This window comes from Euprymna scolopes, chromosome 21, assembly GCF_053919585.1.
Source record: "Euprymna scolopes isolate OS-2025 chromosome 21, ASM5391958v1, whole genome shotgun sequence".
Lineage (NCBI taxonomy): Eukaryota > Metazoa > Mollusca > Cephalopoda > Sepiida > Sepiolidae > Euprymna > Euprymna scolopes.
The window spans coordinates 116,381,477-116,404,846 of record NC_136502.1 but is presented as its reverse complement, the minus strand read 5'-3'; the positions used below and the strand labels follow the sequence as shown (position 1 = coordinate 116,404,846).

Genomic DNA, 23,370 nt, shown 5'->3' with positions numbered 1-23,370 from the left:
AATCCAACATAAAACATTTTGATTTTTTGTACAATATTTGATATCGAACGAGAACAAAAATTCTATTGTCTAGTCGCTACTTTTTTTTTGGGGGGGGGGGGGGTGATTTTCTCTGTTTTATATTTTTTATAGTAAAAAAGATTTGTATTTATTTTTTTAACACCGAAAAGAAAAAAAATCTTTATTAAAAAAAAAAAAAAGGAAGAAATAAAATAAAAGAGAAATAGACTAATTAGCATACGGGAATGGCGTTGGGTCGGTTGAATCGTAGATGAGCTTTATGGCACCCTAGAAATTAGTGGGGCGGTCCAAATCGGGAGGGGGGTATCTTGCATTGTTATTAAAATCCGCCTTTACCATTAAAAATGACGGTCCTTATGCACTTATTGTACCGTGCTGAAATATTAATGTTATTATTTAGAAAGCCATTCTTTATACGGGGAGGTTGTTTTGTAACTATTTTGTACTTTCATCTAACAATTTAATTTAAAAAAAAAATCGTAAAACTTTAAAATACTATTTTAAAAAAATAGTGCGGTGTACATTAAATGACTTGAATTCGCATTGTTAATACGCAAATATATTTTTTATGACGGTGGCGTTGTAGAGTCAAGTTTGGGCAGCTAATACGGTTAACTAAAGTATATTTGTTATTACATTTCTGTTAATTGAAAATGCTTTAGTTGCGACTTTTTTCCAAGCTCTTCTGGCTTTTTTTTTTTTTTTTTTTTTCATAAACTTGGTGTATCAACAGTTACTTACATATATTTACTTAATGTAAGTGGACTGGACTGGAGTTGAGTAGTTGCAACATTGTCGGGTGTACTGTACTGTGCCTCCTCATTGTTACCAGACGTCGAATTTCCGGTAAAACTATACAAACACCGTGACAGCGAATTAACCCTAACCCTAAACCTAACCCTAACCCCTAACCCTAACCCTAACCCTAACCCTAAACCTAACCCTAACCCTAAACCTAACCCTAAACCTAACCCTAAACCCTAACCCTAACCCTAATCCTAACCCTAACCCTAACGCTGTCACGGTGTTTGTATAATAATACCGAATTTCCTACACTTCCCGGCCATTTGGTTGGGGCACAGAAGAAATCCTTCTTGACGGGGGCAATTTAAGTTTTGTTCCCAATATTTAGAATGCTTTATTTTGGGGGAGCTGGAGTTTTTCTACATCAAAACTGACGAGGCACGTAAATAGGGATATTGGATGGAATTCATACGGAATTCCATACCGGCCCGCGGCCCGGGCACCAACCGGATCGAACCAGAACCATATAGCAGGAATGGCGATATTTTCGATAATAAATAACGAAAAGGAAATATTGAAGATATTTGTTTTCTTTCTCCAAGATAGAACATTTGGTATTTTTTACGATCTGCCCCAGCGTACTATAAACACCTCCACCCATGTTAATAACGGCTTTCAGAATACCCCCCCCCATGTTAAGAACGGCTTTCGAGGTTGGGGGTGTTTATTCCGAAAGCTGTTCTTAACATGAGGAGGTTGGAGTGTTTATAATCTGGGGCACGTCGTAAAAATTTACCGTTTTTTTTTTGTTTTTTTTTTTCATTAAAAAAACTTTAGAGACTAAGAGTTTTTTTCTTTTTTAAATAAAAGCTTAAAAGCAAGTTTTATTGCCATATTTAATAGTTTCAAAAAGAAAATGAAAACTTCAGAAATATTTTTCCAATATTAAATTTGTTGGTGGACGTTGTCGAGAGTGCCCACCCCCTCTAAATTCCACAATTTTCATCTTTTTTTAAAACTTTTTTTTCCTGTTAACAATCGATTATATACTTAAGTTTCAGATTATAAAAAAAATTGAAAAAGAAAAAAAATTCATAACTTTTCACGTGGTGGGTTCAGTTTTCAATTATAACGTTGTACTAAATTGAACACGAACTTTGTGACCACGATGAAAAGAAAATTACAATTTTCGGAAGGTAGGGGTTAGAACGGAGGGGTTAAAAAAGGGAAGATTTCTTTTCCCTCCTCTCTCTCTCTCTCTCTCTCTCTCTCTCTCTCTCTCTCTTTCTCTCTATGTATGTATTCATCTAATCTATGTATGTATTTATCTATTCATCGTGGTCACAAAGTTCGTGTTCAATTTACTACAACGTTATAATTGAAAACTGAACCCCAACCTGAAAAATTATACACATTTTTTTTTTCAATTTTTTTTATAATCTGAAACAAGTCTGTAATTGATGAAAAAAGTTTTTAAAAAAAGTAAAAATTGTGGAATTTAGAGGGGGGGCACTCTTGACAACGTCCGCCAATTTGTGTAATTATTTAAACCAATAAAAAAATATATTTTTTAAAATTGTTTGTTTATTTGTCTGTCCACTAGGACAGAGTTAGACATACGGTTAGATTTTAATGTGGGGGTTAATTCAGCTCCTTAAAAAGGGGGTAACTGGATTGAAACAAAAATAAAAATTGTCTATTTCTCACTTTTTGCCCCCAACCAAAAGGCCAAGCATTTTTTTTTTTTTTTAAATTTTTAAAAATATTATTTAAGAACGCCGACCCAGGAGAGGTGAGGTTGGAGATTGCGCAACTCTTGCCACAAAAATTTCATGCACAGACACCCTTACAGTGGGTCAAGACTGTGTGTCTGTCAACACTGAAGGAAGCCACCACATATATACATGCATATATATATATATATTTTTATTCATTTTGAATAGATTCAAATAAAAATATTTCAGCAAGTTTATTTTATATAACAACGCATATTCTTTATTGTTTAAATTTATAATGTACTTGGTGGTTGTGAGAGGTTGAAAATAGTTAGAGTTTACAGTTGGTGATTTAAAAGTTATGGTTAAGAGTGCTTTAATACCGTAGAGAAAACTATTGATTTCAATTAGAATAAAAAGATAAAATTAAAGTTTAAGTGTAGGCCGATTATTAATTGCGTTTTATTTGTTTAGGTTAAGTCGTATTAAAGATGATAGTATTTCTATAGTATAAGAGTTGAAGCAATATTTGGAGTATGTAGAGAAATAGTTATATATATAAAGTAATAGGTATAGTCATATCAAATGGTTTTCCGGAGTGGTACTAACAAAGATGGTGTAGTAATGAAATTAGCCAATATTAAATTTTGTGGAGATTTAAATGAAAAGGTGCATTTTTGTGGGATTTTAGTATATGTAGTTTTAAAGCATGTTTGATAAGGACCTAACGAGGAGGAGTATATAAGTGATTGAGGAGGTGTAATTTGTAATGCCTACAATTTATTGATCTTTCTTGTTTCTCATTTAGGAGTTTATCCTTATCTTTTAATTTGATAATTTCTCTACATACTCCAAATATTTATTTATTTTCCTCATTTCATCCACTGAAATTTTGGCACTTCGCATATACATATATGTTATATCCCATATATGTTATATCCCATATATGTTATATCCCATATATGTTATATCCCATGTCCAGTATTCCTCAAACTTTTAATGATGTTTACTTTTAATAGAAATATTCGACAAAATTAAAATTATGTGTTGTGTTATTGTCCTTGCCATAATATAGTTAATTTTATAAAAGTTATAATAAGTTAACAATGTTACCAACTTTAACGAAAACCTTGCTGGCCTTTATTATTTTCTAACCTGGGTGCCCGGCGTTACCCGGGTGTTTGGTGATGTGTGTTGAAAAAAAAAGAAAGTGGTAGTAGGCAGGCAGACAGGCTCAAACTCGTGATGCGAAGGTGGAAAAGAAAGTGAAAGAAAACCTTGCGTCTTACTACAACTCCATGACGCGACCGAAAGTGTGAAATGTTCAAATTTAACACAGTCAATCAAATAAAATCAAAAACTAGCAAAAATGGCGTTGCTTTTAAACCTCCTACGAAAGCAGATTAGGCAGAAGGTCTTTTAATATGGAGGGGGAGGGTATAACCAGCTCGCTCAAAAAGGGGGCACTCTGGCAGTATCCAAATAAATAGTAATTGTTTCAGTATGAAGGGTTTCCCCTACATTGACCAAGGACCAATTACAGAACAGATGCTATCCGACCTGAAAGCCAGGCAGTTGTGTTCCAATAGTTTCACTTTATTTATACGAAAAAGACAAACAAACACTGGAGATGACGGCAGGGTGGGAAATTGTTTTAACTCGATCAAAAAAAAAGAATAGAGACGATTCCCATTTGCAAATGCGAGATATTATGATCTGGGAAGTATGCGAAAACTTCCCGCGGAATCTAACCGACGCGAGACACAAACGCTTGTGCCCATTTTGCCTTTTATATATTAGATAAATTTCTTTCAAAACTAAAGGGTCCATCCTAAAAAAGAATGTTGCCAAAATATAAGGAGTCAATGACACAACCAGATAACTTTTAACGTAGATGACATGTTCGACATACTGGTATTACATGATGAGGAGTTTGCTGACGCAAGTGTTAATTAAGTTAAATTAATTATGAGATAATTAATTTAACTTAATTAATCAACGCATTTTAGGATGGCAAAAATATTATTTTTCCAAACGGTTTTATTTAAAAGGTTATATGTTTCATATTGAGGTGACAGGCAAGCAAGAACATCTGTTTTGGTAATAAATAACAACGGTCATAATTAAATCATAATGTTAAGATATTGTATTTTCAGATCTAAAATCATAATGTTAAGATACTGTATTTTCAGATCTAAAATCATAATGTTAAGATACTGTATTTTCAGATCTAAAATCATAATGTTAAGATATTGTATTTTCAGATCTAAAATCATAATGTTAAGATATTGTATTTTCAGATCTAAAATCATAATGTTAAGATACTGTATTTTCAGATCTAAAATCATAATGTTAAGATACTGTATTTTCAGATCTAAAATCATAATGTTAAGATATTGTATTTTCAGATCTAAAATCATAATGTTAAGATATTGTATTTTCAGATCTAAAATCATAATGTTAAGATACTGTATTTTCAGATCTAAAATCATAATGTTAAGATATTGTATTTTAAGATCTAAAATCATAATGTTAAGATATTGTATTTTCAGATCTAAAATCATAATGTTAAGATACTGTATTTTCAGATCTAAAATCATAATGTTAAGATACTGTATTTTCAGATCTTAAATCATAATGTTAAGATATTGTATTTTCAGATCTAAAATCATAATGTTAAGATATTGTATTTTCAGATCTAAAATCATAATGTTAAGATACTGTATTTTCAGATCTAAAATCATAATGTTAAGATATTGTATTTTCAGATCTAAAATCATAATGTTAAGATACTGTATTTTCAGATCTAAAATCATAATGTTAAGATATTGTATTTTCAGATCTAAAATCATAATGTTAAGATACTGTATTTTCAGATCTAAAATCATAATGTTAAGATATTGTATTTTCAGATCTAAAATCGTAATGTTAAGATATTGTATTTTCAGATCTAAAATCATAATGTTAATATACTGTATTTTCAGATCTAAAATCATAATGTTAAGATATTGTATTTTCAGATCTAAAATCATAATGTTAAGATACTGTATTTTCAGATCTAAAATCATAATGTTAAGATACTGTATTTTCAGATCTAAAATCATAATGTTAAGATACTGTATTTTCAGATCTAAAATCATAATGTTAAGATATTGTATTTTCAGATCTAAAATCATAATGTTAATATACTGTATTTTCAGATCTAAAATCATAATGTTAAGATATTGTATTTTCAGATCTAAAATCATAATGTTAAGATACTGTATTTTCAGATCTAAAATCATAATGTTAAGATATTGTATTTTCAGATCTAAAATCATAATGTTAAGATATTGTATTTTCAGATCTAAAATCATAATGTTAAGATATTGTATTTTCAGATCTAAAATCATAATGTTAAGATACTGTATTTTCAGATCTAAAATCATAATGTTAAGATATTGTATTTTCAGATCTAAAATCATAATGTTAAGATACTGTATTTTCAGATCTAAAATCATAATGTTAAGATATTGTATTTTAAGATCTAAAATCATAATGTTAAGATACTGTATTTTCAGATCTAAAATCATAATGTTAAGATATTGTATTTTCAGATCTAAAATCATAATGTTAAGATACTGTATTTTCAGATCTAAAATCATAATGTTAAGATATTGTATTTTCAGATCTAAAATCATAATGTTAAGATATTGTATTTTCAGATCTAAAATCATAATGTTAAGATACTGTATTTTCAGATCTAAAATCATAATGTTAAGATATTGTATTTTCAGATCTAAAATCATAATGTTAAGATACTGTATTTTCAGATCTAAAATCATAATGTTAAGATATTGTATTTTCAGATCTAAAATCATAATGTTAAGATACTGTATTTTCAGATCTAAAATCATAATATTAAGATATTGTATTTTCAGATCTAAAATCATAATGTTAAGATACTGTATTTTCAGATCTAAAATCATAATGTTAAGATATTGTATTTTCAGATCTAAAATCATAATGTTAAGATACTGTATTTTCAGATCTAAAATCATAATGTTAAGATATTGTATTTTCAGATCTAAAATCATAATGTTAAGATACTGTATTTTCAGATCTAAAATCATAATGTTAAGATACTGTATTTTCAGATCTAAAATCATAATGTTAAGATACTGTATTTTCAGATCTAAAATCATAATGTTAAGATATTGTATTTTCAGATCTAAAATCATAATGTTAAGATATTGTATTTTCAGATCTAAAATCATAATGTTAAGATACTGTATTTTCAGATCTAAAATCATAATATTAAGATATTGTATTTTCAGATCTAAAATCATAATGTTAAGATACTGTATTTTCAGATCTAAAATCATAATGTTAAGATACTGTATTTTCAGATCTAAAATCATAATGTTAAGATACTGTATTTTCAGATCTAAAATCATAATATTAAGATATTGTATTTTCAGATCTAAAATCATAATGTTAAGATACTGTATTTTCAGATCTAAAATCATAATGTTAAGATATTGTATTTTCAGATCTAAAATCATAATGTTAAGATACTGTATTTTCAGATCTAAAATCATAATGTTAAGATACTGTATTTTCAGATCTAAAATCATAATATTAAGATATTGTATTTTCAGATCTAAAATCATAATGTTAAGATATTGTATTTTCAGATCTAAAATCATAATGTTAAGATATTGTATTTTCAGATCTAAAATCATAATGTTAAGATATTGTATTTTCAGATCTAAAATCATAATGTTAAAATATTGTATTTTCAGATCTAAAATCATAATGTTAAGATACTGTATTTTCAGATCTAAAATCATAATGTTAAGATACTGTATTTTCAGATCTAAAATCATAATGTTAAGATATTGTATTTTCAGATCTAAAATCATAATGTTAAGATATTGTATTTTCAGATCTAAAATCATAATGTTAAGATACTGTATTTTCAGATCTAAAATCATAATGTTAAGATATTGTATTTTCAGATCTAAAATCATAATGTTAAGATATTGTATTTTCAGATCTAAAATCATAATGTTAAGATACTGTATTTTCAGATCTAAAATCATAATGTTAAGATATTGTATTTTCAGATCTAAAATCATAATGTTAAGATATTGTATTTTCAGATCTAAAATCATAATGTTAAGATATTGTATTTTCAGATCTAAAATCATAATGTTAAGATATTGTATTTTCAGATCTAAAATCATAATGTTAAGATACTGTATTTTCAGATCTAAAATCATAATGTTAAGATATTGTATTTTCAGATCTAAAATCATAATGTTAAGATATTGTATTTTCAGATCTAAAATGGCAATTGAGATGAAAGTACTGAAGTTGAATAATTTTCTTTCGTTGTCAATTTTTAACAAAAACGCAACTTTTACAATTATTAACACCATAAGTTGACTCCTTGGCCTAACGTTTACAGGGAACATGAACTGGAATAGATACATTGAGAGCATTGCTAAGGCTGCTGCATAGAAAGTGGGCTCTCTCTACCGTGCTAGACAACTAAACTGTCATCTAGGCTTCAGCCTCTGTCCCATGAACGAAATGTTGAATCCCTCTGCCTGTTCTACAAGTACTTTAATGGTGAATGCTCTGACGAACTACAAGCACTAGTACCCCCATCGATGTAAATACCACCAACAAATTCAACAAGCAGCTAAATCCCACCCCTTCACAGTAGAGATCCTTAGGTGTAAGAAGGCCTTCTACTCCAATAGTTTCTTCCCCAGAACTGCAAGACTTTGGAACTCCCTTCCAGGATTCTGCTTTCCCAACTGTACTGACATGCAGAAGTTCAAGTGTAATGTGCACAGACATTTTGATACTCATTTCCCTTCATAATGCCCCTGCAACTTATGTCCCCGATAGTAGCTCCCTACTTCAAAGTGGCACTGTGCCTTGTTTTGGGGTGAAAATTGAATTTAAAAAAAAATTACGTTGTTTATAATTTTATAATTTATATATTAATTATTAATATATAATTTTATAATTTATATATTATTTGACAACTAGAGAAGGTTATCGATCTTCAGCAGAATTTTCAGTAAATGATTTTCATGATTAATAACAAACCAAATTGTGTGTTCAATTTAAAAAGGTCACCAGACAATATTGTAGTCAGCTGGAAAGAAGACCAGCAGAACAGAGTTCCACATGTGTCCAGTTCTAAGAAAGAAGCTTTGTTCATGGAATCCACATTTACATTTAGGCAACAATAGAGAGTGGGGGAATTTATTGATAGTGATTTTGCTTAGACGAGTGTTTTTTGTGAAAGATTGGCAAGGGGGGAACTGAAGATTGGAGCTCATTCAAACACTTGCCATGAAAATAACGATAACAAAGCAGAGACAGGCTCATAACGTCTCTTTTGTGGGAAAAAGGTTGGAGAGAAGAGAAAAGGGCATCACCCACTAGATTATGAAGTCTGTTTTGAACTCTGTCAAAGCAGGATTGGTGCTCTGAGCAGCTCCTGCCCAGATGTGGCAGCAGTACTCAATCCTAGCACGTACTTGACTCTTGTACAGGTAGAGAATTGTATCGGCAGTGAGATATCTACTGAAGTGGTTAGGGGCTTCATTTGAAAATACTTCACATATGTACATTAAGATATTTTCCATGACTATTAGTTATATCTATCTATATAAATAAAACGGTAGATGTATGTATGTGTGTGCGTCTGTGTGTAAATATTTAACCAATAAACTCTTAAACTACTGGTCACATAACACTGAAATTAACAGAAAATAATAATCATACACCAAGGATGGTTTAGAACGAGTAAAATCTTTGTTTGGATGAATAATGCGTACAGAGATATGTCAACAAGCTGAAATGCAAAATGTTCGGTTCAATATGCTGACATATTTCTCTTTCTTTCTGCACATGCTCAAACTCAATTCATTTTTTCAAGTCGTTTAATATTACATCTTTATTACCTATGTCTCGATAGCTACACTGGTAGAGAATACGGCTGGAGTGCTAAATGTTTTGGTTTCGATTTTAACTGATTGCACTCAAGTTATTTTTTTCCATACTTTTAAAATCCGTACTATATATATATATATATATATATATATATATATATATATATATATATATATATATATATTTATAAATTACAATAAGTTTACCAAGGTAATCAAAATGGTAAACTTAAAATATATTATAAATATTAAAGAGTTAATATTTACAAGTAAAGCAATCTCAACCAGATGTAAAAGCTCAATAAAACCGAAAAGGAAATAGAACTTATAATATGAACAAATGATTAATAAAACATGTTAAAAGACATCTTGAAAAAGAGTTAAAACATATTTAATTTTAAAAAAGGAAGCACAAGATAAGTGGATAGTCCTTAATCCGCGGAGTTTCGAAGAAATACTCTCCTTCTCATCAGAGGGCAGGGATTAGCAAAATGAGGGATCGGATTTTGCATGTAAAAGTATTTAATGAAACTACAAGTAAGTCACAGATCTTACTTGGTTAAAAAAAAAAACAAGTAAGATCTTTGGACTCATTCAATGGAGTTCTGGCTGGTGCTTTCTCTCCTCAATTATTTGGTGTAGTGTCAGTTTATGGTGACACACACACACACACACACACACAAATTATTATTATTATTATCACCATTATTATTGGCTCACAAGGAGCCTTCACGCAGGTCTTCAAAGATATCTCTTTGATACCAATCTGTGGTGTTCCCTTGAAGCAGAGTGACAACAAGTCTCTGCAGGTTTCCAGTACTCTCCACCTTTTTTGATAACATTTGCAAATGACTTTGCATTATCACAACAGCCTCTTACCATTGATTTCTCCCTAGAAGCGGCCATTAGTCTTCACTGGAATTTGAGTAACAATAAGACTCCCCAAGGTCCCAGTTTTCTTCACACTTGTCTAACAGGGGTCTGGTTAGGGCTCTCCTCGGTCTTACTATTTTTTTTTTTTTTGGAGGGAAGGGGATATGGTAATGGTGAATGGGAGGGGTTAGAGGTCATATCGGTATGCGACTTCAACGTTCTTGGTTCCATGTAACACTTCATGCTTTGCCTCTGCAGCAGTTTGTATGGCCTTCCCATATGGCTAATTTGTTTTAGTCTCCATATTCAAGGGTTTTCCTTAATATTTCAGCTGTTTTCATTATTGTTGTTTGTTGTATCTTTCCAGTTATTCCTCTGCTTCCAATTTCTCCCATTCTTTTTTCAAAGTTTTTCAGGATTGTTCCTAGTGCTCCTACTATTATATTCACTCTGTGGTCAGCTGGAACAGCAAAGTCTATGATTTGACAGGACTTTTCTTTCTTGTTGATTATTACAACATCCGGTCTTCTTGCTTGGATGGATTTATCAGTTTGTATGTCCATGTCCCATAGGACTTTGTGATTCTCGTTTTCAAGTACTGTTGTCGGCTTATGTTTGTACCACAGATGCAGTTGTTTGCATAATTCCCAGTGTATTGCCCTTCCCACTTGATCATGTCTGTTCTTGTATTCCTTTTGGGCCAGTTTGCTGCATTTACTTACTATATGGTTTATCATTTCGTCTCTTTGTCCACAAAGTATGCATTTGTTGTTTTGTGTTTAGTTGATTTTTGCCTTGATATGGTTGGTTCTTATTGAGTTATCTTGTGCTGCAATTATTAGAGATTCAGTTTCTTGGATTGTTTTTATTGGCTCACAAGGAGCTTGCACACAGGACATCAAAGATCTCTCCCTGAAAACAGCCTATGGTGTTCCCTGGAAGCTAAGTGACAACAAGTCTCCCCAGGTTTCTAGTACTCTCCACCTCTTTTGATTACATTTGCAAATAAATTTGCATTATCGCAACAGTTGCTTGTCATTGATTTCTTGTTGGCAGCGGCTATTGGTCTTCGCTGGAATTTGAGTGGCAATAAGCCTCCCCAAGGTCCCAGTTCTTTTCGCACTTATCTGGCTGAAGTCTGGTCAGTTCATCAGTCTTTCCTTCTTCCTTGACTACTTGATTATTTGGTCTCGCCCTTTTTTGGGGGCGAGGGTAGTAATGAGGCAATGGGAGAACGGGGGTAGGGTTGGGTTAGAGAACATATAAATATGCGGCTTCAGTGTTCTCGGTTCCATGTAGTGTTTCATGTTTTGCCTTTGCAGCAGTTTGTCTGGCCTGCACTTGTTGCTCCTGTGCGTTAGTTTCCACATTCAATGATTTTTCTTAATATTTCAGCTGTTTTCATGATTGTTGTATTCTTCCAGTCATTCCTCTGATTCCAATTTCTCCCATTCTTTTTTTCAAAGTTTTCGGGATTGTTCCTAGTACTCCTACTATTATATTTGTATTATTTTGATTTTTCTTCTTCTTGTTATTGTTATTATCATTGTTATCATTGTTATTATTGTTATTATTATTATTGTCATTATTATTATTGTTATTATTATTGTAATTATTATTATTGTTTTCATTGTTATTCTTATTCTTATTATCATTGTTATTATTGTTATTGTTGTTGTTATTATTATCATTATCATTGTTATCATTGTTATCGTTGTTGTTATTATCATTGTTATTATTGTTATTATTATTATTATTATTATTATTATCATTGTTATCGTTGTTATTATTGTTATTATTATTATCATTGTTATTATTGTTATTATTATTATTATTATTATTATCATTGTTATCGTTGTTATTGTTATTATTATCATTGTTATTATTGTTATTATTGTTATCATTGTTATTATTATTATCATTGTTATTATTATCATTGTTATTATTATTATTATTATTATTATTATTATTATTATTATTATTATTATTATTGTTGTTGTTATTATTATCAACAACTCACTTTTTTATTTTTTACACAAATCATCATCAGTGATTGCTCACTGATAACAATTGGTGCTGTTCCCTGGAGTCTGAGTGACAAAAAGTCTCCTCAGATTTCCAGTAGTCTTCACCTCTTTCAATAACTTTTGAAAATGAATTTGCATTATTGCAACAGTTGCTTGTAATTGATTTCTCACTGCCAATGCCCATTAGTCTTCACTGGAATTTGGATGGCAGTAAACCACCCCAAGGTTCGAGTCCTCTTTGCATCCATCCAGTGGGGGTTGGGCCAGTGCTTTCCATCTTTGGTCTGTCCATCCTCTTTGACTGTTCATAACTGTTTGGTGCTAGTTAGTATTGACTCTACAGATTTTTTTTTTGGTGGTGGGGGTAGGGTAGTCAATTTATAATTTTGTGTTTTCAAATTTTTTGGTTGCATCTTTCTGTTTTAATTCTGTTGCAACTTCTTTTTGTCCGATAAGTGTTTGTCGCTCGTGTGGATTAGCTCTGTGATATATTCAAGGGTTTTCCTTAAGATTTCAGCTGTTTTCAGCATTGCCATCCATTGTACAGTCTGAGTCTTCCCCTCGATTCCAATTTCACATAGCCTTCTTCCCAAGTTCTTTGGGACTGTTCCTAATGCTCCTACAATTATTGGTATTATGTTGATTTTCTTCAGGTTCATCATTATTATTATTGTTGTTTTTGTTGCTGCTGCTAATAATCAATAATAATAATAATAATAATAATAATAATAATAATAATAACAATCAATAATAATAATAATAATAGTAATAATAATAATAATCTACAAAATTTAATATCAAACAGATAAAGTATTGCATCATCAGGTCAAATTTCAACTGTTCTTTTTAATCATTCCTCGATTGCATTAGTTTTAAAAGTTGACAGATCACGTGTTTTGTTTTGATGGTTTGGTTTGGTTGTTTTGTTTTATGGCATATCAACCCTTTTCAGGTTATTTAATGCCGAATCCAGTTATCTTGAAAATAGTATTCATGTTGCATCAAGTTATTTTGTGGAAGGTTTTTATTCTTCAAGCTCTTTGTATCTTCAATCGCTAGTTTGTAGTGTTTGGTTTGGTTGTTTTATAGTCGATTTTATCGTTTTTGTTCCCTGCCCTGCAGAATATAAAATAGTTTTGCAATGGGAGAAGGAAAAGGGTTACAGTATTAATGTTCGAGAAAACAGTAGGAAACAAGTCAGGAAATGAGGGAGATAGAAAGAGAAAGGGGAAACGGGAAGAAGGAAAAGTCGGGAAAAGGTGTGTCGCTGTTTTTAGTTTTGGTTTTGCAGAACATAATTAAGTTTTACAAAAGGAAGTAGAAAAACAAAAAGCATCAATGTTAGATGCATTTCGTCTCCGGAAGCCAATATCTTCAGACAGCCTGATCTGGTAGCACCAGGTTTTATTTTGAAATAGAATAAAAATAAAGATTGTATGTATGAAAAACGACATTGTGTCTAACGTTTCCTCCATTGTTGATGCAAGTAGATAGGGAAAGTGAGTTACATGAGATTTTTTTTACCAATGTCACAATAGTACTATCACATGTCAGTCCTGAGTATGACATAAAACTACATCCGGCAATGAAGCCCTGGTGCGGGAGCTCCAGAGTTTTGGAGAGAATGTCATTACCCCTTAGTCGTTCCAGTGCTGGGTCACCTTGGGCAAGGTGTAGTACCCAGTAGCCCCCCTATTTAGGGTCACAAAAATCCAAGCCTGGTCAACGATGCTCTTGGAGGATGAGGAAGGAATCCCAACGGCTTGCGCAGCGGATGAACCAGCACTGCAGTGCTGACACGGTCAACAAGGGTGATGTACAACTCGACTCGTGTCTGCCTCAGCCATCGGATGTGGCTGATTACATGTTGCATGTGTGCAGACTATCTTGCCTATCCTTTCCTCTGTACTTTTGCTTTCAGCAGAGAGGGTGCTAGTAGTACTGGGCAAGCGGCTTATTCCTACTTTCCATAGGTGAAAGTCCTGCCGCATCATCATCGAAATCGATGGACTGCCCAAGAGAGAGAGGCTATCACATGTATCATTTCAGTGAAACAACATAAAATTAATTAGCCAAAATTAAATTATTTTACCTACTATTATGGTATACAAGTAATTTTGAGAAATTAAACATTTAGTGTTTATTTTAAAACCTCATGTTCTATGATGTAGCTGGGTTGAACAACTCTTCTCTCTGCTATCTCACTTGTTTATATCGACCTACTCTCTTGCAGATGATTAACCCCGGCAGCTGTGGGGTGAACTACTTGACCTATTCACCTTTGGCGACATCAGTTTTAACAGATCTGCACTCATTGGCCGGTTATTTTACCTTGCTGACCACCTGCATGTGTGTGTACACACAATCTCAACATGTGACAGTAGTGTCAATTTTTTTTTATTTATTATTCTATTGTTTGGTCAATAATGAAAAATACTTCCATTTAAATAATCTTTCTAGCCGAAACATGCACTTTCTTTTTAAGAAATTAAATCAAAATATATTTTATTCTTATAAAAATCGTGGAGGAAGGGAAAAAAAAGTAAAATTGGATAGTCAGAATCAAATATCGATTTTCCAGATGCAAAGCTAGCAATGACAAAAAAAAAGTCGAGAAATAATATGCAAAACTGACAAATTAAATATTTAATTAGCATAAATTATTGAAATGCATTCATTTTAATAGAATAACTGTTTAACAGAAAGAAATTTAAATGTGAAAGAAAATCATTACATATTATTCAATTTTACAAAGTTAGGAATAGTAAGTTAACTTTTCTTTTTTGTTAATTATCGCAAGTTAATGCCATTAGATAGCCTTATTATAATTACCAAAATATTTTGTTGTTTTATCATTCTTGTTTTTAATTTATTGATGTAATATTTTGAAGGAGTGACATATTTCTATATCTATTGTTAAAATGAGCATTGGTTGTACAATGGCACAACACAATGCAAAACTTTAGTAAACACCTTACACAGCATAACTTCACAAGTTGCATTTATTAAATACTCTCATCACATTATACTCTTATAAGCCTATCTCTAGTAGGCTTATAAGAGTAGTCATTGATCGGCAAAAATCAGAAATTCACAGTATTAAAGCTGGCATTCTTCAAGGTTCCATCCTATGTCCAACTCTCTTCCTGATCTTCATCAACGATCTCCCAAATCACATTCTTAGATCATACGTAGACATCTATGCAGATGACACCACAATCTATGGCAACACTATAAATGGCAACAATAATCAAGATCTTTCTGATTCTCTCTCTTCTGATCTTGAGAACGTGGTGCAATGGGGGAAAAAGGTGACTGGTTGATCTTAATGCATCAAAAACCAAGCTTCTCTCTTTTCATCATAATCATTCTGACCCCTACCACGTCCCAATTGAAATGAATGGCTCTCGTCTTGGAAAACTCATGCCTTGACAAACTTCTGGGACTGGCCTTCAGTCCTGATCTGAAATGGAACACATACATCCAATATGTTGCCGAGATCGCTAGAAAAATAGTCGGATCACTCTACCGCTCCAGTAGGTATCTCACTGCCAATGCAATCCTCTATCTGTATAAGAGCCAGGTACATCTTAAAAATGAGTTCTGTTACCACATATGGGCAGGAGCTGCTCGGCACGTCCTATCCAGTCTTCGAAACCTAGTAGGTGATGTCCTTTTCTCTTCCTTGCAATCTTTTTACCACAGAAAAGATGTTGCATGCCTGTCTCTGTTCTATCATTATTTTCATGGCAGGTGCTCGACTGAACTTCAATCTAAGGTCCTCTCTTGCCAAACTCTCACAAAAAAACACTCGACTAGTTACAACCACTATATATGATTTCCCTCACTCTCCACCTGTGCCTAAATCTAAACACAGATTCCATGAACCAAGCTTCTTTCCCAGAACTGCTCATCTGTGGAATACTGTTCTGCTGGCCTGCTTCCCGGTTAAATACAACATAGTAGCCTTCAACTCCAATGTAAACAAGTTCTTGTTGAGCGTACCAATAAATAACAAAATTCTACCCAATCTGCACCATTAACGATTACTACACTACCACCTTACATTCATTAATCCTTATCCTCGAGTGGTCTTCAAGTCTTGATAAATGGTGACTCCCAAGTAAAAAAAACAAAAGAAACGTGCATTTGAGAAGTTTTATTACCACACAAGTAGAAAGGTTCGGCATATAAAATCAACAGTAAGTTCTTTTATATAACAGAGGTGCGTTTGAAATGAATGTTTTTATTTAGAGCACAATTGGAGAATGATACTTGACCTTTGCATTTGAAACTTTAATTTAAGCCATTATATCTAAAAATAATTTTATAAAATTAACAGTAAGTTCTCTACAGTGCAATGTAGATTACAATGTATTGTGAAATAAGTCATAGCCAGAGGCATGTGAGATTCCTTCCAGTGCAGTGTGATGGATCCCCAACTAGAGCAGGCAATGAATTGATTTGATTGAAAAATGGGCGATTTCATCAATTTCGATGACAATAAAAAATATGGGAGTGTGAAATATTCATTGATCATCATTCAATCCCAGGCAATGTTGGTTCACCATGCTAGTCTATCTATATCTATATACCTACTACTAAAAATCTCTTTGGATTTTGCTTGTTTGTCACTGTACACAGTGGATGACGTCATCAAAATGATAATGTCATTCTAGTGAATAATTAGACATAGGCAATGACAACATTTTGTGAGATCCTTTATATTTTGCAAGGGAATCACCACTTCTAAAAGCCTAAAAGCCACTCGAGAATACGTGTTAATGTGTGTATCGTGATGGAAATTTGGTAGAAATTGATTATTTAAGAGAACAGCTCAACAAGAATTTGGTTACTTGAAGATGACCATGTTGTAGTCAACCAGAAAGCAGGTTAGCGGAACAGAATTCCACAGGCAGGTAGTTCAAGGAAAGAAGCTTTATTTATGAAACTTGCATTTTGATTTAGGCACAGATAGAGAGTGGGGGAAATTGTTGATAGTTGTTGTAAAGGGTTGAGTGATTTTTGTGATTGTTTGTTGTAGGGGGGAGCATAGATTGAAACTCAGACAGTGACAGAGCAGAGCCAAGTTTGCAACGTCTCTTTTGTGGGAAAGAGATTCGAGGAAAGAGAAAATGTCATTACCTATCAGATTTCGAAGTTGATTTGGCAGAATAGAGTGCTTCAAGCGGCTCCTCGCCAGATGTGGCAACAATACTACATTTTAGGACGTATTTGGCTTTTATACAAGTAGAGGACTGTGATTATTTAGGTGACCTTTGACCTTAAGATCGTTTCCTCTACAAATGTCTTGATTCCTGTAAGTCTAGTATGTTGTGCAAACTTTTGAGAATGTTATTTGTTATATCTTGTTATTATCTTGCTTGTCACCTTCACACTTCAGGTTAAATCCAAAAATTTATTATCCAAAATTAAGACACCAGAAGTGGATTTGGTTTAGCTAAATATGGAATGGAAATCACAAAAAAGTAAAACGAAATACGAAACCATATGGAAATACTTCTTGTTTTATCAAGAAACAATAAAAAAAAAAACTTTTATTTTTTACATTTGTTTTTTAATATTTAAAATATATTCATATGGAAATATTTTATTTCAAAACGTTATTTTAAACTTCCATAATTAATTATTGAATTAGCTTGGAATTATTTTGGAGATGAGTAAATTGTATAATTTTTATTTAATTATTTGAACTATTATCAGAATATCTACGATTCCAGGTGAGCATTGTCTGGAGGTAGCGGTTTCGATCCCACCCAAAGCCAGTCAGAGAATTATTTGACCAAACCGTGGTGAGATGACAACATCTATTGAAGGCAGCAATTGCTGCGGATGTAGTTGGAGGATTTGACATTCCTATCCCGTCGCGATTAACCTGACAGGTGAGAGGAATAATTGGCCAAAACGTCGTGAGAACAACAACTAAAAGATGAGGATAATAATCCAAATAATTCAATGACATTTATTCCATAGTTTACTTTTCTATAAATATTTTTTTAATATTTAAAATATATTCGTATAGAAATATATTATTTCAAAACATAATTTAAGCTTCTATAGTTTACATTTCGATAAATATTTTTTTAATATTTAAAATATATTCGTATAGAAATATATTATTTCAAAACATAATTTAAGCTTCTATAGTTTACATTTCTATAAATATTTTTTTAATATTTAAAATATATTCGTATAGAAATATATTATTTCAAAACATAATTTAAGCTTCTATAGTTTACATTTCTATAAATATTTTTTTAATATTTAAAATATATTCGTATAGAAATATATTATTTCAAAACATAATTTAAGCTTCCATAGTTTATATTTATATAAATAAAATAAATGTAATTATTTTCTTACATTTCTAGACAGTTTTCTTTAATATATATTTTTTAATTTTTAGATAAAACGTCTTTCACAAATTTTATCACATAATTTTGTCATAAATAATGTATCATAAAACATGCAGAGGGAAAGAAATTTAAGAGAAATTAAATTCCTCTGCCCCAAACAAAATAATAATAAAAAAAAGAAATAAAACACAATAACACCTCCTTCTCGTTTAAAATGCGCCGGTAAGAGTTCTTGTGAAATCATTGAGGTTAGAATATTCAAATTAGGTGAAAATCCTCTGTGGAATTAACTAAGATTAAAAGATCATGTTAGATGAAAGTCCTTCGTTAAAATAATAAGATTGGAAGGTGAATGTTTTTTGTGAAAATAATGTCCTTATTGTTTGTGTTTTAACTGGCGAAGTTCGCCTTATTCAAAAGTCCATGAGGAAAGTAGTCCGTTGTTATTAATTCTTATAGAAAATGTATGGAATGGGTGCGTGTGTGCATAAGTGTGGTTGTTTTGGATGCCCACGTGACGTGTGTAATTATGGTTTCGACAGATTTGAACACAACGATGAGATGAAAACAAGAGACATGTTCTTGTGTCAAGTTGGAGCGAAAGAATGTCTGTTGCGGTTAAATACTTTTTGAATTGGATTCCAGCAAAAGATTGCTGCTGCTGATATTTGGTTTGGGAAAGCATTAAAAAATAATCTTCTAATATTTTTCATTGGCCGATATTGTCACATGGTATTGCCTTCAACTACGTCCGCTAGAAATATGTCCATTTTGCTTTTGTTGTTGTGAGAAAAGCGCGTGGGCGTATTTGAAATTATGTCGTTGCTTGAAGAACTTCTTTTTGTGAAAATGCGCGGGAAATTAAAATCAATGAAAGTTTGTGTGTGTGTGTGTGTGTGTGTGTGTGTGTGTGTGTGTGTGTGTGTGTGTGTGTGACAGCACAAACACGGTAGCTGTTTTCAATTGAATTATGGAACCGAAACTTAACACATGTAAATAATAAAAATTGTCATTCTTTTTTTTAGTATCATTTCATGCTAACACGTGTTTAAAAAAAAAAAACTATAGAAATGTAAAAAATAAATATTTACTATTTTTTTTTTGACGATAGCACAAGGAGTCTTAAAACTAAAATAATTTTTTAAAATTATTTCCGTATGGTTTCATATTTCTTTACACGCTTAATGACTTCTGTTTCATTCCATATTTTAGCTAAACCGTGTCCACTTCCGGTGTATTAACTTTGGATACTGAATTTTTGGATTAAACCACACTTTATTTTTATGGTGGTTTCAATAAAACTGGGCCGTTTTCTTTTTTTATGAAATGTAGACCATACGCAGTAGACATACATGAACTATGGGGATGAGTTATATATTTTTTATTTTTCGTAATGGGCAAGAAACAAAGAATAAACAAAAAATTAGGCACAAGGCCACTCAAAAATTGGAGAGATGTCTATGGTCATCCTCGTCACTGTATCTTTGCTTGTCTATGCTGACCCTAGCTAAAGTTCTCATTCGCTACAATACCTCAAACACACCGGGGGAGGGAGGGGGGGTTCGTCCTACAAGAATCCCAAATCATGTTTTTTCTTTTTGATACAATGTAAATATGATAATTTTTTTGATACAATGTAAATATAAAATTTGAATAGAAATAAAACTATATAATATACTCGTTTGTTTATTTCATTGACGTGTGATGGGGGGAAAAATCCAAACAATAAACAATAAGGTGTTAGTAGGACCCTCCCAACCCTCTTTAAATGGTAAACAACCCAGTTTTCCGGTGTGATGGGGCCCAAAAACAAGCAGGTGGGGGCGAATTCTAGATGGGATCAAAGAAAAAAAGGGGTGGTATGGGGATATATGAAGATACTCCAAGATGAGATCACGTATTGGGGTGGCCGGGGCCAAAAAAGTAAAAATCGGAGTGTGAGTATCTTGGAGGTTTCCTATCAGGGATGGAGGGGGCCATTCACTCGGCTAGCTAATAGCACTTGTTTTAGAGGTCTGGAAACCAGCAAGATCTGAAGTCATGGGCACCATGTTTAGGTGGGGAACACAAACTCCAACTTGGCATCTCTTCGCATGCACAGACTCACTATCTTGATCCATCTTTGGTCACAGGCCGTGGGGTGTAATCTTTTCTTATCACATCTGATCTTTACCTTTAGCTGGAGCTTGAAGAAAGGGACCAGATCTTGATCAGCAAAGGATTCAACCCTGCTCTTCTCTTGCACTTTAGACGTCCATATCACCATTCTAGTCACAGCCAGGATCGCAAGAAACACCATTCGTCTCTCCCTATTCCACAACGGTTTGGCACTGTGGATGACGTAGGACACATCCAATGGGCAAGGTGGCTTAGGATCGATGCAAGCTGTCACCTCGTTGACATATGCCCTGTAAGGTCTGAGTCTGCTGCATTCAAAGAACGTGTATTCTGGTGTCTTGCAACAACGTCACCCAGATGACTTCGCCAGTCTGGCACTTTTCAGTATGGTATTGAGGGGCATTGTGTTTCAGGCCAATCGCCAGGTCAAGGAAAACTCAGAGTTGGTGAGATGACTTGAACCAGGCGCCAAGTTCCACCACGGGCAGATCTACTCTCTTGACAACCCCAAATGCTCAAAGAGCAGATCGTCGGTGGATCCCCTCACCAATTCCTTGTAGATTTCCTTTTTAGTGAGCCATGAAAAGTTGCTGGACTTTGGGAGGTTCCTTAGTGTGGCCCTACACTCTCTCAAGAACTAGGTGTCACTCCACGGCTTTCGACACATCTCAACCTGGTGTTCGAGGCTGAGGTCGGGAAAAGCGGCTTTGACTATGGAGTTTCACACACACTCTTCTTTCAAGATTCGGCTCAGGAAGGCCAAGTTGAATGCTCCCAAGCCTCCCTCACACGGATGTTGAACACAGACCTGTTTATGGTTGATTTATTTATGAGAGGAGCAAAAGAGGTACAACACCTTCGCCCTTATTGGAATTATTAAGAAGTCACTAACGAGGTGCCCTCTCATTGGATGAAAAACAACCAATCATAGTCTTCCCTTTTAGATCCTCACCAACACCATGAGAGTGTTTCTTTTTACAAATTCTCTACCTCTTTTGCTTATTGGGGCCTCAAGGACACCAAATGTCTGTCAGCTCTCTCAGTCATTCAATATGTGTAAGGATTTTCGACAGCAACTGCAGCACAGAAAAAACTGAAGACTTCCTTTTTTTTGTCAACCCGACTAAAACTCCACAGGAAACATACATCATTAACAGGACGAATCCTACAGATAAGTTCCACAAAATGTGACAGTTTTTGCAAGGAAACTTTCTTTCGTCCTTTTCTTTCCTATCAATACAAGTTTTTATAACGTTTTTCATTTGTGTTTGTGTTCCTTTTCTTCTTGTCGACGTCACAATATTTTGTTACCATATGTAGTTGAGAAGATCCATCACAAGAAAAGGAGAGAAAAATACTCCAAGAAGAAGCAAAGTGCGCAGAGGGAAGATGGACGTATAAATACCAGAGCGAAAAAGCATTGGCTGGCGCCAGCATCAGGTACCAAGGAGACAGCAACTTTTAGAAAGCACATGCGTGTGCAAAAGGACTTTGGAAAAATAATAAAATGCGTTATCGGAAGAACCACGTATAAATGCATCCCATTTTTAATTTTTTTTTACAAGGTGGTCACCACTTATCAAGGCCCAGAAGCCACTCAGGGATAAGGGTTATTGTAAGTACAGTACATTAGTGTGGATATTTAATAAAGTGTCTACTTAAGGGGGCGGTTCATCAGGAATTTGTTTACGTTGGACTTGAAGACATCCAAGTTGTAGTCTGGTGGGAAGCATGCAGATGGAACAGAGTTCCACAGGCGTGCAGTTCTAATGATGATGTAAAGATAAGAGTTTGGTTTTAGATGCATTAAAGGTAGCCAGCCACGTCTTCCACCACTGAACCACTCGTTTGAGATCAGAGGAGAGAGAATCAAAGAGAGCTTTGTCATTTATAGCCTTTTGCCTTTTAAAAAAAAAAAATGCTGAGTCAGAGTTTTATTTCTTTTCTATTTATTTTATTTATTTATTTATTTTTTCAGTGACATTACCCACCCCCATATCTGCCAGATTGAGGTCTCATCGCTGCATAAAGTTTTATGTCATACTAAGGAAGTTTGAAAAGGGGGTAGTTGATCAGAATAGGATAGGCAGAAAAAGCTGGGAAAGATAGGTTTGAACAGTGAAAACAATTTTAGTGTTATTCCTGGGAAAGATAGATGGAACCCTGACAGGTACTATAACACTCCAGGTCAGACAGCCTGTCATATGTATGATGAGCCCCTGTAATATCAAAGAACTTAAAATATAATCCCAACGCAGAAAAGTAGGTAGTTCAAACTTCAATAAACTAACAATCGATCATATCAGTTTTCATAACCAAGAGTGTTTTTCGGGGGTTAAGGATAAGGATGCTCAATTTTGGGGCCAGATTTTCGCGTCTGAGTTTCGTTTCGCATCAGTACTGTCAGTGATGATAAGTTTTGACTAGAGATTTTTATCCTCAGCCAAAAAAAATCACCAAAGATTAGACCATTCCTGTAATGATCCAGTCCCTGTTGATTTTGAGGTGGGAGTTTAAGTCTGTGTAATGCTAGGAGGTC

The 23,370-nt window shown here is 33.1% G+C and overlaps 1 protein-coding gene across 2 annotated transcripts in view; it reads right to left on the bottom strand.

Annotated features, from left to right (window-relative positions):
* LOC145242678 (uncharacterized) overlaps positions 1–23,370 on the bottom strand; it is a 137,356-nt gene that overhangs the window by 54,457 nt on the left and 59,529 nt on the right. The window contains exon 1 of one of the 2 annotated variants that reach the window (XM_080105811.1): positions 763–813. The exons of the other annotated variant lie outside the window; for it this stretch is intronic. The gene's annotated coding sequence lies outside the window, so the exon portion shown is untranslated. Of the gene's footprint in view, positions 1–762; positions 814–23,370 lie in introns of those variants that run through there. 2 annotated transcript variants of the gene reach the window in all.